The 16,146-nt window shown below is 43.6% G+C and overlaps 1 pseudogene; it reads left to right on the forward strand.

Moving 5' to 3' along the window:
- Window positions 1-14,366: 14,366 nt before the first annotated feature.
- On the forward strand, window positions 14,367-16,146 carry LOC115200777 (speckle targeted PIP5K1A-regulated poly(A) polymerase-like; annotated as a pseudogene).

The following is a 16,146-nucleotide window of genomic DNA, read 5'->3' on the forward strand; positions in this document are numbered from 1 at the left end:
CTTCCTTTACAACCAGTGTGGTACACCTCAGTACTATCTTAGATGTGTTCTAAGATAATCCCCGTCTAGGGGCCTGTCTGCTCCTCACTGTTCTCATAGGGGAGTTTACAACTAGATTTGATTTATGCTCTGGTGGCCTCGTATGGTGTTGTCCGTAGTCTCGACCGGCCTCGACGAGGCTCATCATGGGTCTGGGCTACTATTCCCCCCTTTGTGTCTCGGGACCCCCCACCAGCGGGTGGTGTTGGTGTCCGAGGCGCAAACGAAAAGGTCGGACCCTATGTACGAGTTGTCAGTGGCCGCGTTATGAGAATGGCTGTAACCTTTCAACCAAATCTCCTGGTGTTTGTGCTTCAACACCCTCAGTGGCTGTCGAGGTCTTTCAGTCACCACCGCGTCCACGTGTGGCAACCTCTTCAGTACTTGCAAACTGAGACGAGGATATCGGTCTGTGATATCGCAAAGTGTTTCACCAGTGGGAGTCATCGGGTCAGTTGCTGGACTGACGCCATTAGTGTCATTGTAAGGGTTGACAGTCCCCCACAAAGCGGAAGGTGTATCATCGGAAGCAGAGTATACTCTGCGCATCGATGTTTTTCTGTTTGAGACGGCCGCAGTGCTTGCAGAAGTGTCCGAAGGGCAAGAGAAGTTCATCTCAACTACCGTATTGCACGACTGCAAGGAGGAGGGAAGTTGCTCATTCACAGAGACAGCTGGCTCGAAATCATGAAAAGAATGGTCAATCAGATTGGCTGATGGAATGTGTCGAGATATCGTAATATCTCCTTGGATCGGATTATGCACCAAGAGGTTTCTAAACGTCTTTTTCCCAAGGGGTGCTTTCGACAGATACCCCTTGTGAATGACTGCGTTGCAGCTAGCGTTAGGGGAAGACAGTGTGGTCAGTGGAGAAGGCACTGTGGCCTGTGACCCTACCTGGTTGGTTTTCCAATCCATCAATGGGAGTAACCGATCTGCTCCAAGTAGCAGGGGTACCGTTTCGAGGCTGGTAACATACACAGGGTGAACGAGCGTTACGTCCTGGAAGTGTAGTTTCAGCATGACTCTCAATGTGAGAGGCGAGGTAGTCTAAGTGACCCCTCGAAGTTTAATGTCGCATCGTTCCACTTTTAACCAACGTTTAGTTGGCTTCAAAGCCCTTTTGAGATCATCGAACAATGTTTGAGAGATGAGTGATATTGTCGCACCCGAATCAATTAGGGCATGACAAGTTAAGCAGTCCTCCAGGACTGTTTCCAGGTACGGCCGTTTAGATTCGTAGTTAGTGGACATATTCCCCACAAAGTGGAGTGGTCGTTCGCAACCACGTGTTGTGCCATTTCTGTTCAAGGTGGAAGCAGATTGACTTTTCCGATTTTGAGTGGGCTTGGCTTTAACGAAGCGTTTGACCTTTTTCTTCGCAACCTTTGTATCAGAGTCTATAGACAAAGCCCGGGGGCTTGTTTCTTGATCAAGCGGGCCCTGGATAGGGTCTTGAATGAGAGCGGGAGAAATTTGAACTTTAACGTCCTTGCTATGGGTGTTAATTCCTGCGGACCTGGTGTCCGGTAATCCCCTGTCTAGTCCTTGTGACTTATCTTTTACCCTTTTCTCAAATGTTTCTCGCTTTAGTTCTTCACATAGTGGAACTTCTGGAGAACATTGGTCTACGTTTTGATCGTCCTTCAACCCTTTGTTACCCTTGTGCTCTGACACTTTGTGTGGGTTGGGTGCAGGAACGTAGCGAACAGGTTGATTGTAGCGGTAGTTGTTTTGAAGGCGATGTACTTTACAGTTATTTTGACCGCGGCGGTTATTGGATTCGTGGTTTTGTGGTAGAAACCGTTGTTGTGCGTCATCTCTCAACGCTCCAATACCTGATAATGCACCCTCTAACTGGAGTGAGTGCTCCTGGTCAAACTTCAAAACCGAGTGGTCAGGGCTCTTAGCGTTGCGAGCTTTTGATGCCTCAAAAGCTGTGCTTGCAAGCTCTCTGAGTTGTAAGATAGGCAAGCCAACGTGGGCTGCAGGGCCCAAGTAGGTAATGAAGGTGGGATACATGTTCGACAGAAACATTTGTTTGAATGGTAACAGCTCTTCCATTCCTGTTTCCGTGAGTAGGCCAAAGTAAGCTGAACGAAGCCTATGATAGAAAGCTTGTGGGTGTTCGTTCCAAGCTTGTTTGACCGTGTTAGCCAGTGAGCTATCGTGTTTGTGAGTCGCAGAACCACTGAATTCTAATTTCAAAGCTGTGGCAAGTTTAGTGTAGTCATTTAGCACGTGTTGCTGTTGTAGGCGAATGAACCTCGTCACGTGTCTATTTGATGTTCGCTTCAACAGGTAAACCCTGTCAGAACATGTAGCATTCGGGTAGCCACCCAACACGTCTTCTATGTCAGCTAGGATTGTCTCAGTATCGTTTGGCTGACCTGGAACGGGGTCAAAGGTGGGGAAATTCTTGACGAGTTTGTCAAGGTATTCCGCGCCAAGCGGGCGGAGAGGGTTGGCTTCATCCTGTGGAGAGATTGGGGCCAAAAGGCCAAGAGAAGAAGCCAAGCTTTGGCTTTGTTGGCCAAGAGGCTCCATATTACTCAGTGCCGAATGGCCAAGAGGAGAAGACTGAGGGACACATGATGGAGGCAATGTCTGAAACCTATCGTCTTCAATCCTTTGAGTACCGGACTCCAGTTGCTTGGATGGATAGTCATGCTGTAGAGCGTGACCACTCTGGACTTCTTCCAGATGGTACCTAAGGGTGGTATTCTGCTGCATTGCAGAGTCCACTTGAGCGCTTAGAGTACCGATTTTGGACACGTGAGTGTCACACCTGCTCCTTTCGGTCTCAAACCTATCTGTCATGGTTTGCAGATAGAGGTCTTGAGTACGGAGCGAGAGATTCAGTGATGAGATTCTCTGCTCGCTTAGACACATCTCATGACATCAACTCATTGTCCAGTGATTGAGGCTTGCCTCCATAGAGTTTAGTTAGTAGCCTAGTTCTGGTTCACTTCCACTAGAAGGTCGTTGTTATTCCCACCAGGTGTTTCTTCAGGCTGTTGGGGATGGGCTCGACCTTTTTCCCACACAAACGGTTTTGCTCCACTGAGTCCATCTGTTGAATATGACTTATCAAATGACTGACTTACTTGACTTGGGTCCTATAAGGAGCATAGGCCAGTTGAGGCAGTTCTCAGTCATTTCTGCCTGTACATCTCTCTTCCATGTATTTCTAGGTCTCCCTCTGTTCCCTATGGTGCAAGGGACTTCACCATTTAAGAGGCAGTGAAGTCGAAGGATTTCTATATCCAGGATTAGGAGGGTCATACCAGGTCTCTGTTGCCCATCACATTGCTTTCCTGTCTAACTTTAAGGTTTGATGTGTTAACTGGATGTTCATTGACTATACTGACATAGAAGCTGCTACTCCAAGTCAGATGGATCTGCAGAAGCAAACCTACTCTGTGAACCGTTCAATGCTCTCCTGGGAGTTGCACATAATGCAGTAATAACATACTGCAGCGATCTGTATCCAGGATCTGTCGGACAACATTGGATATAAAAACAACAACCATACAGATATACACAAGATAAATGGGATCGGGTCTTTTCTGTACATTTCATATGAGGACAAGTGCACTTTCCATAAACTTTTAATTGATAAATTGGCATTTTACCACTTGCTTTATCAAATATAATGGGAAGGATCATACAAATCAAGACTGTGTGAATGCATATAGCTCTACGACAGTGGTTTCCTACCAGAGGCACTAGGATCCCTGAGGGTACTTGGCCAATCTACAGGGGGTACTTGAGAGGACTTATGAGACCATCGACCTACTGGTGCACGAGGGGGTTGTGGTGGCTAATGTCTGCATTACCAAATGAGGAGAGTTACAAACTTCACACATCAGTCAGAGATATACTTAAACTACATCTTGAATAATAAGAGCTTTGCATTAGCAATGACTTTCAATGATGCACCATTTCTAATGAACCATTGAAAGTGACAACACAAAAGTAAAAAAAAACTAAACACAAAGATCTTTTATAGCCAAGATACACCCCTCTCAACCTACATGACGAACAACAGATCTTAGGAACAGTTCACAAAGAAATACTTTTACTTGAGAGAGAGGAGTATCCAATAGCCAGATAGCATTCGCTATAAATTATCGTTCAGTTTGGTCCCTAAGACGATGTTCTAATCCCGTTCCTGGTACTTCATAGCACAAAAACACGGATTACCAGCACGTGTACTCCGAGCGTGTGCTAACAAACTGACATTTTCAACCTCTCCCTGTCCGAGTCTGTTATACCAACATGATTTAAGCAGACCATCATAGTCCCTGTGCCCAAGAACACTAAGGTAACCTGCCTAAATGACTACTGACCCGTAGCACTCACATCTGTAGCCATGAAGGGCTTTGAAAGGCTGGTCATGGCTCACATCAACCCCCTTATCCCAGAAACCCTAAACCCATTCCAATTAGAACTACCGCCCTAACAGATCCACAGATGATGCAATCTCTATTGCACTCAACACTGCCCTTTCCCACCTGGACAAAAGGAACACATCGTGAGAATACTATTCATTGACTAAAGCTCTGCGTTCAACACCATAGTGCCCTCAAAGCTCATCAATAAGCTAAGGACCCTGGGACTAAACACCTCCCTATGCAACTGGATCCTGGACTTCCTGACGGGCCACCCCCTCCTGTACTCCCTGTTCACTCATGACTGCACGGCCAGGCACGACTGCAGGTACCTGCAGTCAGCCAAAATAATTGCTACCATCCATAAATCAGTACCTTTTTTATTTTAGTGTCTGTAGAGCAAGTACTGAAAGACTATTTTTTTTCTTCCAGGCTATTTTAACCAATTTGACTTCAGTGAACCCAACCCGTGTCAATGGGGAGGTTTTTCGGCAGTCTGAACGTTTGAAACATGGAGATCTAATCACAATTATTGACTGTTCTTTCAGGTTTGTGTATCTTATGTCAGTTTATCACAATTGTCAGAGAATAAGAGTTTATTTGATGTGTTTCAGGGATGCAAACTCGCCACTTTTCGGCATTGTTCACCATTTTGATCTCATCCACGTGAATCGTGTAGATCCATCAAAAAAAGTGTTGGGGAGGAAAGGTTTGATGAAAAGTGTGCAGATGCAGGGTGTATCACCCATTGAGTGATGAGTGCTCATCCAATGTCACCTGTGACAGTGACAGCTGTGAGCAGCCAGCTGCATCCCCTAACCACCCATTAGCCTACTCAGCTGATTCTCTCCGTCCGTTCTTTCTGCGCCTCTCCATCAACGCTAAATAACATTTTAAAACTGATGGCAAGCTGGGTTGTGCAGAGAGTGATGGGGTTTCTGTTGTTAAATTTGCTTAATTATTGGAGAGTCTCCCAGCGCAAGCGAAGGGGATACGTAGATCTTTTTTTATTTTGCCTGTAACAAGAAGCAGGTCAGTCTGACTAGGCTCTTGAGTGCAACTTCCATAGAGGAGAAACGGAGCACAGTGACAATCATCCTTGCACCTTTACATAACTGAAAACTACAAGTTCTGGTGTTCCTTAAATTCTGTTTGCTGAGCAGTGAGAGAGTAGTGTGTGTGTGTGTGTGTGTGTGTGTGTGTGTGTGTGTGTGTGTGTGTGTGTGTGTGTGTGTGTGTGTGTGTGTGTGTGTGTGTGTGTGTGTGTGTGTGTGTGTGTGTGTGTGTGTGTGTGTGTGTGTGTGCGCGTGTGTGTGTGTGTGATGGAGAACGAGGACGTGTGTGGGAGAGGGAGTAAGTGTGAGGAAGGGAGGGAGAGTGTTGGATATCAGCAAATCGTCTAAATGGTTGCTGACATTCCAAAAAATGATGGTAAAACGTTTTTAGTGTTATATATATTTTTAATAAGATCAGAACATCACCAAAATAAAAACTAGACATTCAGGGAGAATCTACATTTCATGCCATGGGACCCCGTTGGTTCTGTTATGAGTCACTCAGATAGCATAAGAACACAGCATAAGCCATGGCAAAATAGCTTTAAAACTTGTCTTTTTCTCTCAGCCCCATCACAAAGTATAGAATTGCAGGAAACTAGCTTTAAGAGCAAAATTGTCTCTGCGCCCTAGATGGGGTGGGGGGTCGCCACCCCTTCCGTTAACTTTGCCACTGCTGCTGAAAAAATATTGTGATACCCTGTGGTATCACTATACTACTTGGTATTGTGATACTTGGCCTGGTATCGCATCGTTAGTAAAATGTAGGTATTGTGACAACCAAATTCTGTAAATATGTCTTGCCGTTTCCGCGCATAATCTTTTGGGGGCCCCTCACCAGTTTGCATCCCTGGTGTTTAGTCTGCTTACTGTCCTTTTACATTTTGATGGACAGCATGCCATAATTGAACAAGTATTTGGCATGTTAAACCATATACTTTGATACACAATATTGTAATGGGTTCCTGTTGTATTTGTACTTTTACGGTTCATTTTATATTTTCCTTTCCAGGTTTGAATACCCTCCACCACCCACTCCAAAGAAAAATCTTTCTTCTGCTGCTAGAAAAAATGAAACTCCTCAGGTATTATGTGTGTTATACACTAAAAGTCAAAGCCTGAAGCATATTTGATAAAGCATGACTTACCACTTATATGCCCATTGAGGAAATCTATCTTATGATTCACCTAGGAAGTCTGCTCAAGCTGTCTCTGTCACAGGTTTTACATGAAACCCAAGCAAGGGATACCAGTGCTAAAGATGGAACCAACACTTCTGTGGTCAAACTCAAGGAGGATGGAATTCTTGAACAGAACAAGCCGAGCTCCCCCTTCTGTAAGCTGTATCAAATGTTCAAACAAGAACCGGATTCCAAGACTCCAAAGAAAGCACCTGGAACACCTGCTTCAAGGCTTTGCCCACAGAAACCTATCTCAACCGATAAAGTCTCTACACCCAAGAAGGTGGAGACTGAAAAGTGTCACCTGCTATCACTGGAGTGACTCCAAAATCCGCTCAGAAGAGGCGAAAGTCCTTCCAAGGTTGGGTTGTTGAGGGGAATGTGCCAGTCGAAGATTTCATCCAACTGACTCCATCTATTCAAGAAATTCACAAAGGTAAAAAGCGTTATTCACAGTCCCAAACACCTACCACTGTTGAAGAAAAATCCACCACTGTTTCTCAGAGGAAGAGTCGTCCGACAACACCCCAGATGTTCACTGCTAGTGAAGGGGTTGAGCAGGTTTCTGAGTGTCCAACTGCAGAAACCACGAAGAGGAGGAGGAGCAAGGAAGCCACTCCCATAAAATCTTCGGTAACTGAGGTAGAACCACCTGCCTACCCTGTCATTTTAAACCAAGATCAGAACGTAGTGAATGAAAATTCCACACCAAGTTCCTTTAAGACAGAGCCTTCCCGCTCTCCAAGGGCTTCACCAAGGTCTGCTGGGAAAAACCTTCAAGCCCATGATGTGCTTCATGAACTAGAGGTGACCACACCCACCAATGGTGAGAACAATGCCAGGTTATTTCCCAATAACAGTCAACATTTTTATGCATACATTTAGTTAATTCAATAATTATTTGCCTACTTTGTTCTAGTTTCAATGTCAGTCCTTTGATAATTATTACATTAATTTCTGTCTCCAGTTAAACAGTCATCCGCTAAGAAACGGAAGAGTGGAGACCTTAAAACAGAATTGTCAACACCACTGGGCAAGAGGAAAAGGGTTTCATTTGGAGCCAGAACTGTTCGATAAACGTCTGCCTCCTGGCTCCCCACTACGCAAAGGAGCCACTCCTGGACGGAGCAGCTTGTGTGTCCCTTAAAAGAAACGGTCACTCCTCAGGAGAGCATCTGCAATTGGTCTGATAAAGGTAAGTTCAATATACTGTAGGTTATGTACATGCTAACTTTGCTCCTCATTTAACAAGTATTTGATATAGCTGATGAACTGCTTCTCACGCAAATATTTTTCATTTCATAGGAGCATGAACAGTCTTCCCCAGAGAACCCTAAAGTGAAAGGAAGTCCAGGAAAGATTGTATCTCCCAAGACCCCCTCGCCTGGCAAGAAGTCAAAGGCATCTCCCAAGACTGCCAAGAAGACGACAAACGCTAAACTCCATCTCCAGGTAAAGAGAAGACCCTGAAAACCGCTGTCAAGACTCCATCTCCTGCTCAAAGAAAGTCTCCATGAAAAGATGAATCTCAAACACCCAAGACTGGGATGACCCCCGTGAGTTTGCCGTCAGCCAACCCAACACCCACTGTGCAAGGCCGGTTCTCAGTGTCCCGCATCAGCACCCCATCACCCACCGCAGACCAGGACTCTGTCCTACAGACACCTGTCACTGTAACCCTGCATGTTCCCTTGAGGAGAACGAGCATGAAGTCTACCTCGAAGACAACAGAGAAAAGCACAATGAAGAATGTCCTACAAGTCATCCGTAGAAGGAGTGGTGTTTCTTGGGCATCTATGAAAGGTGTGCATCTATTTACTTTCTTCATTGGGATTCAATAACTTTTTGTTGATTGGCTGATGAAGTGTTTTCTTCTTTTTTCGTTTCAAGTTGTGAATTCCTGGGCTGATATTGTGAAGTTCAGCCAGACCAAGACCCAAGTGGTTATCACAACCAAGAAAACTCCCATTGGAGTGACCAAGACGAAGAATGTTGTGACCAAGACGAAGAAGAATGTTGTACCAAAACCCAAGGCATACTTAAATAGTATTTTGTATGACCATACCATGTCAATATAAAAATAAATGTCTAGAAAATTGCAGCTTGTTGTTAAATTGACTTCAGTGGTTTTGTCTTAAAAAGAATAGGTCTACATTACCTAACTTGTTGATGATACTAATTATGTTACAGACACCTGCGAGGAAGCTCATGGGACATGTCACCACTGGTCATGCCAATTCGCCTGTGACCATTGTTGTGGGCAAAGCTCACAAGATGAAAGTCAGTCAGCAATGTGGGACTGCCCCAAAGCTTGTCCACAACATTTCACTGCTAAAAAAGAACATGACAATGGATGAGGATTTGTCAGGTAATTAGTGAATTACCTATCCCCACTATTTTATTGGCAAGTTCTTCGTATTGTATCTAAAGGGCTTGTTTTGTTTGTGGTTTCAGGAGTAGCAGAAATGTTCAAGACCCCTGCAAGGCAAAGGAAGTCTGTGGCCAATGTGCAGAGCCCTCAAGACCCCCCAGAGAGTCCAGTCTACATGTATGATTGAATCATCAGTGATGGATACCCCAGAAGTCACTGGAAAGTGATTTTGACCATTGCAAGATGAGTATCAATGATGAATTATCTGTTCTGGGGGGATTTTTTAATTGTACACTGTTTATTAGATGTATCAATCATGTTGAAATCAAGGATGAAACTAAATATAGGGGACACCACTGCTGCAAAAGCAGCTGTCGAAGTTCAAACAGAGCCTGTCAAGAGAGGCAGAAGGGCAGGTAAATCCACAGTCTCTGCCAATGAAACCACCATTGCAGCTGAGAGCAATCCATTGGAGGCTGAGGTAACAGACACGGAGGTCATGACTGTTGTGGTTAAAAAAGGAAGAGGAAAAGCCCCTAAAAAGGGAAAGGCCGTTTCTGAAACTACCTCTGACCAGAAAAATTCTATTGAAGGCATGGAAACCATCGATGAAGACTCAAAAAAATACCTAAAAATCTGTTAATAGGAAACCTGATTTGGAAGTTACACACATGGTCACCCCTCTTCCTAAACAGAGAAAATCCAGACGGAATGATACTATTCCCATTTGCAAGGTTGACAAACGGACTGCACAAGTTGAAGAACAGAAGGTAGTGCGAGGAAAAGGGGCAATAACTAATGTAGAGGTCATTGAGACCGCACAATCAACATCCTCAAAAAGGGCACACCATGGTGCTACAGAGACCACAGAGACCTCCACTGCTGAAGCCACTGTCCGTATTTCAAAGCCTGTAAACAAAAGAAAAACAGCAAGAAATACGAAGAAAATTGAAGAGGCAGATCTCTCAAATAAAGCTGTTCCAAAAGAACCTGTCAAAAAAACAAGACGAGAAGCAAAGTCTACTGATGCAGCTCCCATTGAGGCCACCAGCACTACTCCTACTGTCATGGAGAAAGTGCCAGAGACCATCTCTGAAGCAGCTTCAGAAGGAAGAGGAAAAGTGCACAAAAGGGAAAAAGCTGTATCTCAGGAAATTGACATTGAGCAAGCTACTGAATCAGAGCAGCTGGGTAAGCCCCGTAGAGGGAGAGCTGCAAGACCATAGAGCTTAGGCATTCATACATTTTTGTTTAATACTTAGGTATAAAAATGCCAATGAATGATTGCTCAACTTAAATTTTTTTACTTGTCTGGTGTTATAGTAACAGGTATATCCTGTATAATTCATGTCCTTAGCAGTGCTTTGCAAGATGATTAGATTAATGGTATTGGTCTTAATTGTGGTTAGTTTTGCTACATTGTAAAAATGATTCGTATTAAAAATCGTAATATAGAAAAATGAAATAATTTGTAGCATTATTGATTAGGCATGACTGATTGAGTAGGTTCTGATACTTACATTTTATATTTCTTTGATTTAACTCAAATACACATACATACAGTACCATTCAAATTTGTTTTACTATTTTATACATTGTAGAATAATAGTGAAGACATCAAAAGATGTCTGTTACATTTATTTGGGCTGGTAACTAACTTATCCTCTGCAGCAGAGGTAACTCTGGGTCTTCCTTTCCTGTGGCGGTCCTCATGAGAGCCAGTTTCATCATAGCGCTTGATGTTTTTGCGACTGCATTTGAAGAAACTTTCCAAGTTCTTGAAATGTTCCGTATTGACAGACCTTCATGTCTTAAAAGTTATGATGGATGGACTGTCGTTTCTCTTTGCTTATTTGAGCTGTTCCTCCCATAATATGGACTCAGTCTTTTACCAAATAGGGTTATCTTCTGTATACCACACCTACCTTGTCACAACACAAATGATTGGCTCAAATGCATTAAGAAGGGAAAGAATTCCACAAATGAACTCAAGGCACACCTGTTAATTGAAACGCATTCCAGGTGACTACCTCATGAAGCTGATTGAGAGAATGCCAAGAGTGAGCAAAGCTGTCAAGGCAAAGGGTGGCTACTTTGAGGAATCTGAACTCTAAAATATATTGATTTGTTTTTTGCTTATTGATTCCGGGTGTGTTATTTCATAGTTTTGATATCTTCAGTATTATTCTACAATGTAGAAAATAAGTAAAAATAAAGAAAAACCCTTGAATGAGTAGGTGTGTCAACTTTTGACTGGTACGGTATATATATACAGACAAGTTCAAAATTAAGTGAAAATTAAAACATGATTGCAAATCCCCCCCCCCCCAAAAAAAACAATGTTGGTGGTGGAAAAACACATTTTCACCCTCTATTTTAATTTGTGCCATGGTTAAGGCGGCCAAGTGGATACAAGGCTGGGCATTTGAAATTATTTCACTAATCAAATAATAGAATTCTTCCCTGATAACTGAAATACAGACGTTTTAAAGATAATTTTTTTGTAAACTTCGAATGGAGACTTGCTCGTGCAACTCAGGATTGGCTGTGCACTCTGCTTGTTGTTTCAGCACAGAAGGGTGGGGGAGGGATGGGAGACGGGCAGGGGCCAGTGTGTCTGACACTGAAGAGAGAGAATGTAGCCAAACCGACTCATGCAAGTTGGACAAAGTTGTTGCTGCAATAGTTGATCTATACTGAACAAAAATAAACGCAACATGCAATAATTTCTAAGATTTTACTGAGTTACAGTTCATATAAGTTAATCAGTAAATTTAAATAAATTCATTAGGCCCTATGGATTTCAGATGACTGGGCAGGGGTGCAGCCATGGGTGGGCCTTGGAGGGCATAGGCAGCCAGGTCTACCCAATGGGCAGCCAGACCCAGTCAATCAGAATGAGTTTTCCTCCACAAGTGGACTTTATTAAAGATTGAAATACTCCTCAGCCCCACTCCCCACCCCCATCAGACGATCCTACAGGTGAAGAAGCTTGTGTGGTTATACGTGGTCTGCGGTAGTGAGGCCAGTTGGACGTACTGCCAAATTTTCTAAAATGACATTGGAGGCAGTTTGTGGTAGAGAAATCAACATAAAATTCTGGCAACAGCTCTGGTGGACATTCCTGCTGTTAGCATGCCAATAGCACGCTCCCTCAAAACTTGAGATATCTGTGGCTTTGTGTTGTGTGACAAAACTGCACATTTTAAAGTGGTATTTTATTGTCCTCAGCTTCTTGATATGCCACACCTGTCAGGTGGAAGGATTATTTTGGCAAAGGAGAAATGCTCACTAACAGGGACGTGAACAAATATTTTAGAGAAGTAAGCTTTTTGTGCATATTTTTTATTTCAGCTCATGAAACATGGGACCAACACTTTACATGTTGGCGTTTATATTTCTGTTCAGTGTATATCATCTCATCTGGCAGTGTTTGTCTTGACTGCATCAAATCTATGTAAAGATGCTAGCTAGCTACCCTAGCCATCCAAGTTAGGTAGCTGGCTAATTGAGGCAATTTTGCTGTGCACCTTGTCTACAACAACTCCATTCATATTAAACAACAGACTGCCTGATGGTTGATCATTTAGCCAACCTAATTCCATAATAGTAATTCTATTTAGCTTTGATAAAAAACCTCCCACTTCAGTTGCTACACATGGAGCCTCTGACTGTAACATTAGTGCTGCTTTGATTGACCAACAATAACAAGGAAAACACTTAGTGTGTAGATTACCAATACGTATTTTTTTATGAGGTGCACTCATACAGCCTGTAATAAAAACCGTTGTTTTATTCAAATGTCATGGTTTATCCTTCGGGGCTCTATGCTTACCTTTTTTTTTTACAAAGAGCACGTGTGCCTAAATTGGAAAATCTAGGAGCACAAAGAAATTTAGGAGCACAAAATTATTGAGGTAACAAGTTCTCTTTGTAGAAATGGTGCAAGCATGACGGTCATGAATCTGCGCTCAGTGTATTCTCCATGGCACTCAGGGGCTGAGGTACAGTGAAGTAATCATTGCAACAATTATCACCTGGGTGATTTTTTTTCTTCTAGGCACGCTTAAATAAAAATTCCAAGTCAAAGCAAAATATTAAGGCGCATATGAGTCAAATGTTCGCACTGTAGAACGCTGTCCTTGTATGTAGTAACAATTTCACGTAGATAATTACATTTTAGACAAAGCCTTATTAAAATAGGCCTATATTATTTTTATTTTCCAAAAGTGAATACTCTCGCAAGTAATCAAATACTAACATCGAATGTTGTCATAATTGATTTTCAGATACAGTATTAGTCAAAAAGCAGTAGTAGTCTACCAACATGCAAATTAGTGAGCCAAATGAACGGCTCTCTCACTCGATTCCATTCACCTAAAAGATCAGTTCTAAAAGAGCCGTTTGTTCGCAAACAACCCATAGGCTACACTGACGAGTCACTTTAGAGGTCACTGGTACATGGGTGATATGGGTTTTGAATCCTAGGAAAATACAAATTATTTGGTTTAGGTCTACTTGTCCCGATGAGATACCATGAACATATAACTACGTTGTTTGATTTATGAATAGCAAAGGGATACAGGAGATTGACTTTATTCAGTTAGTTTGATACCTTTTATAAGCTAGTCAACACACTCCGTGGCTGGCTAAAGTAGGCCTATGAAACACAAAGTAAAATACATTTATGTGCCACAAAACAATAATTAAGTGGATATCAACTCATCGTTACCACTTGCATTATATTTGCCACAACTTTGGAAGTATGCTTGGGTTCATTGTCCATTTGGAAGACCCATTTGAGACCAAGCTTTAACTTCCTGACTATGTCTTGAGATGTTGCTTCAATATATCCACATAATTTTCCTCCCTCATGATGCCATCTATTTTGTGAAGTGCACCAGTCCCTCCTGCAGCAAAGCACCCCCACAACATGATGCTGCCACCCCCGTGCTTCACGGTTGGGATGGTGTTCTTCGGCTTGCAAGCCTCCCCCTTTTTCCTCCAAACATAATGATGGTCATTATGGCCAAACAGTTCTATTTTTGTTTCATCAGACCAGAGGACATTTCTACAAAAAGTACGATCTTTGTCCCCATGTGCAGTTGCAAACCGTAGTCTGGCTTTTTTTATGGCTGTTTTGGAGCAGTGTCTTCTTCCTTGCTTAGCGGCCTTTCAGGTTATGTTTATATATGACTCGTTTTACTATGAATATAGATACTTTTGTACCTGTTTCCTCCAGCATCTTCACAAGGTCCTTTGCTGTTGTTCTGAATTGTATTCAGTAGGGGGCAGCAGAACCTTGCTGCCTTTCTTTGACCTTTTTGTGAACTGACGATAAGGTGTTATGTTGCTTTGTGTCACATGCTTGGAATGACGGTTTTCTCTCTATGGGGTAATCTCAGTGGTGTGGGACCCTTGCTGAATATCTTTGCTTTGACCCTGCTGGTGATCTATCTGCAGAAGTGTGACCCTCCTGTTCTCCCACATTGGACCAGCTGAAGGACATGGCCTCTATGTACTTCTTCCTGTCTGCACCGCTTTCAAGCTCAACACATATCACATGCATGCTGATAACACACCTCTCCTCTCAAGCAATTTCTATTTAGCATGTATAGGACTTGTATTACTGTTAGAACTAGTATTTATGTAGTCCATGTTGTACCCTATATTAACCCATGCAGTCCCCTATATGGCAGAAAATAGGTTTAACCTGAGGATGTGTATAGTTTTGTGCCTAGTGAATTCAATTATTATTTGTCTTGATTTGTTTTTTTCACTGTACTTCTCTATTCCTCTAAGGTAAGGAGGAAGAGTATGTTATTATGAGGCTGGAACTGCACTTTCCCCAGTAAGCCCATTGCTGTGCCCTCCAGCAAGAACACCCAGGATCTGGGCAATTTATACAAAAAATTGTATGAAAAATACATCCAACCATGCAGAAGAAAAGGATGGGCAGCGTTACGAGAGAAACTCAGGATATCAGTAGTAGAACTGAAGGTGCTATTTGGTTTAGAGAAAGAGGAAAAAGGAAAAGTAAGGCACTCTTCATAAAACTAATTAAAATATCTTAGTTGTAATGGCAGGTACAATATTAAATCAGTTTTTATACCAATTAGGGAGTAATGGTGAAGTTGGATGTATTATTTACAGGTTATCAATTAAAACTGTCCTCATCTTACCCAACTGGCTCTAAGTACATTTTCGGTATAACACCCTCAGTTGTTTTCACATCATTTATTCATTTTGGGCTGATCAATAGCTTGAAGCTTTCCTTTGTTTTTCTCTGTAGGTTCCCTGCTGTCGGACTTCTTCTATGCCCAGTTTGTCTTTGCCAGCTCTGTCAGCTCTATCAGGGAGCGCTGTTCACTCCCGTCACCAGCTTTCTTAGCCGAGACAAGGTAAAGCGGGAAGGGGATGGAGCAGGAGAGGACCTTAGACCCTAAGCTTGGCCACTTCAATGTGCTGGACCCCTTCGAGCTGAGCCACAATGTGGCGGGCAACCTAACGGAGCGCAGCCAGAGGAGCTTTCAGAGGGTGTGCCAGGAGGCAGAGTACTGCTGCAGCCTGCAGTACGAGCCCAAGTCCACCAAAGGCAAGGTGTGGGTCCTGGTGCGCCTTTTCACCCCCTGGGACGAGGGTCCTCACCTCCACCACCACAAGGGGGCGGAGCAGGCACTAGCCATCAGCATCCCCTTTAAGGCTTCTTCGCTCCCCGAGGCGGTCCGCAGCCATCTGCACTCTCCCGGGGACGGCTTCCGCCTGCTCTGGTTCCAGAGGGTGTGCTCTGCAGTGGAGGGGCTGTTTCAGGGAGTGCTCAAGTGCAGCCTGATTAACACAGGCATGCAGGAAGGCACTGGAGCTGAGGGAATGGATACTGCAAATCAACAAACAACCACGGTGAGGAAGCCAACCACTGTGCCTCTTCAAGCAGTGACTGCAGCCCCCAGAGCAAGGCCACACCGGGAGCAAAGAGAGCGCTGCTGTCCTCTGAGAGCAGCGACGCCTCCACGTCCCTGCAGGGCATGAGGCCCAGGCTGGACAGTTACAGCGGGAATCAGCCCGGGTCTCCACGCTGGACCTATGTCCAGAGGCACAGGGTGTGA

Source organism: Salmo trutta, chromosome 10 (assembly GCF_901001165.1).
Source record: "Salmo trutta chromosome 10, fSalTru1.1, whole genome shotgun sequence".
In the NCBI taxonomy this organism is placed as follows: domain Eukaryota; kingdom Metazoa; phylum Chordata; class Actinopteri; order Salmoniformes; family Salmonidae; genus Salmo; species Salmo trutta.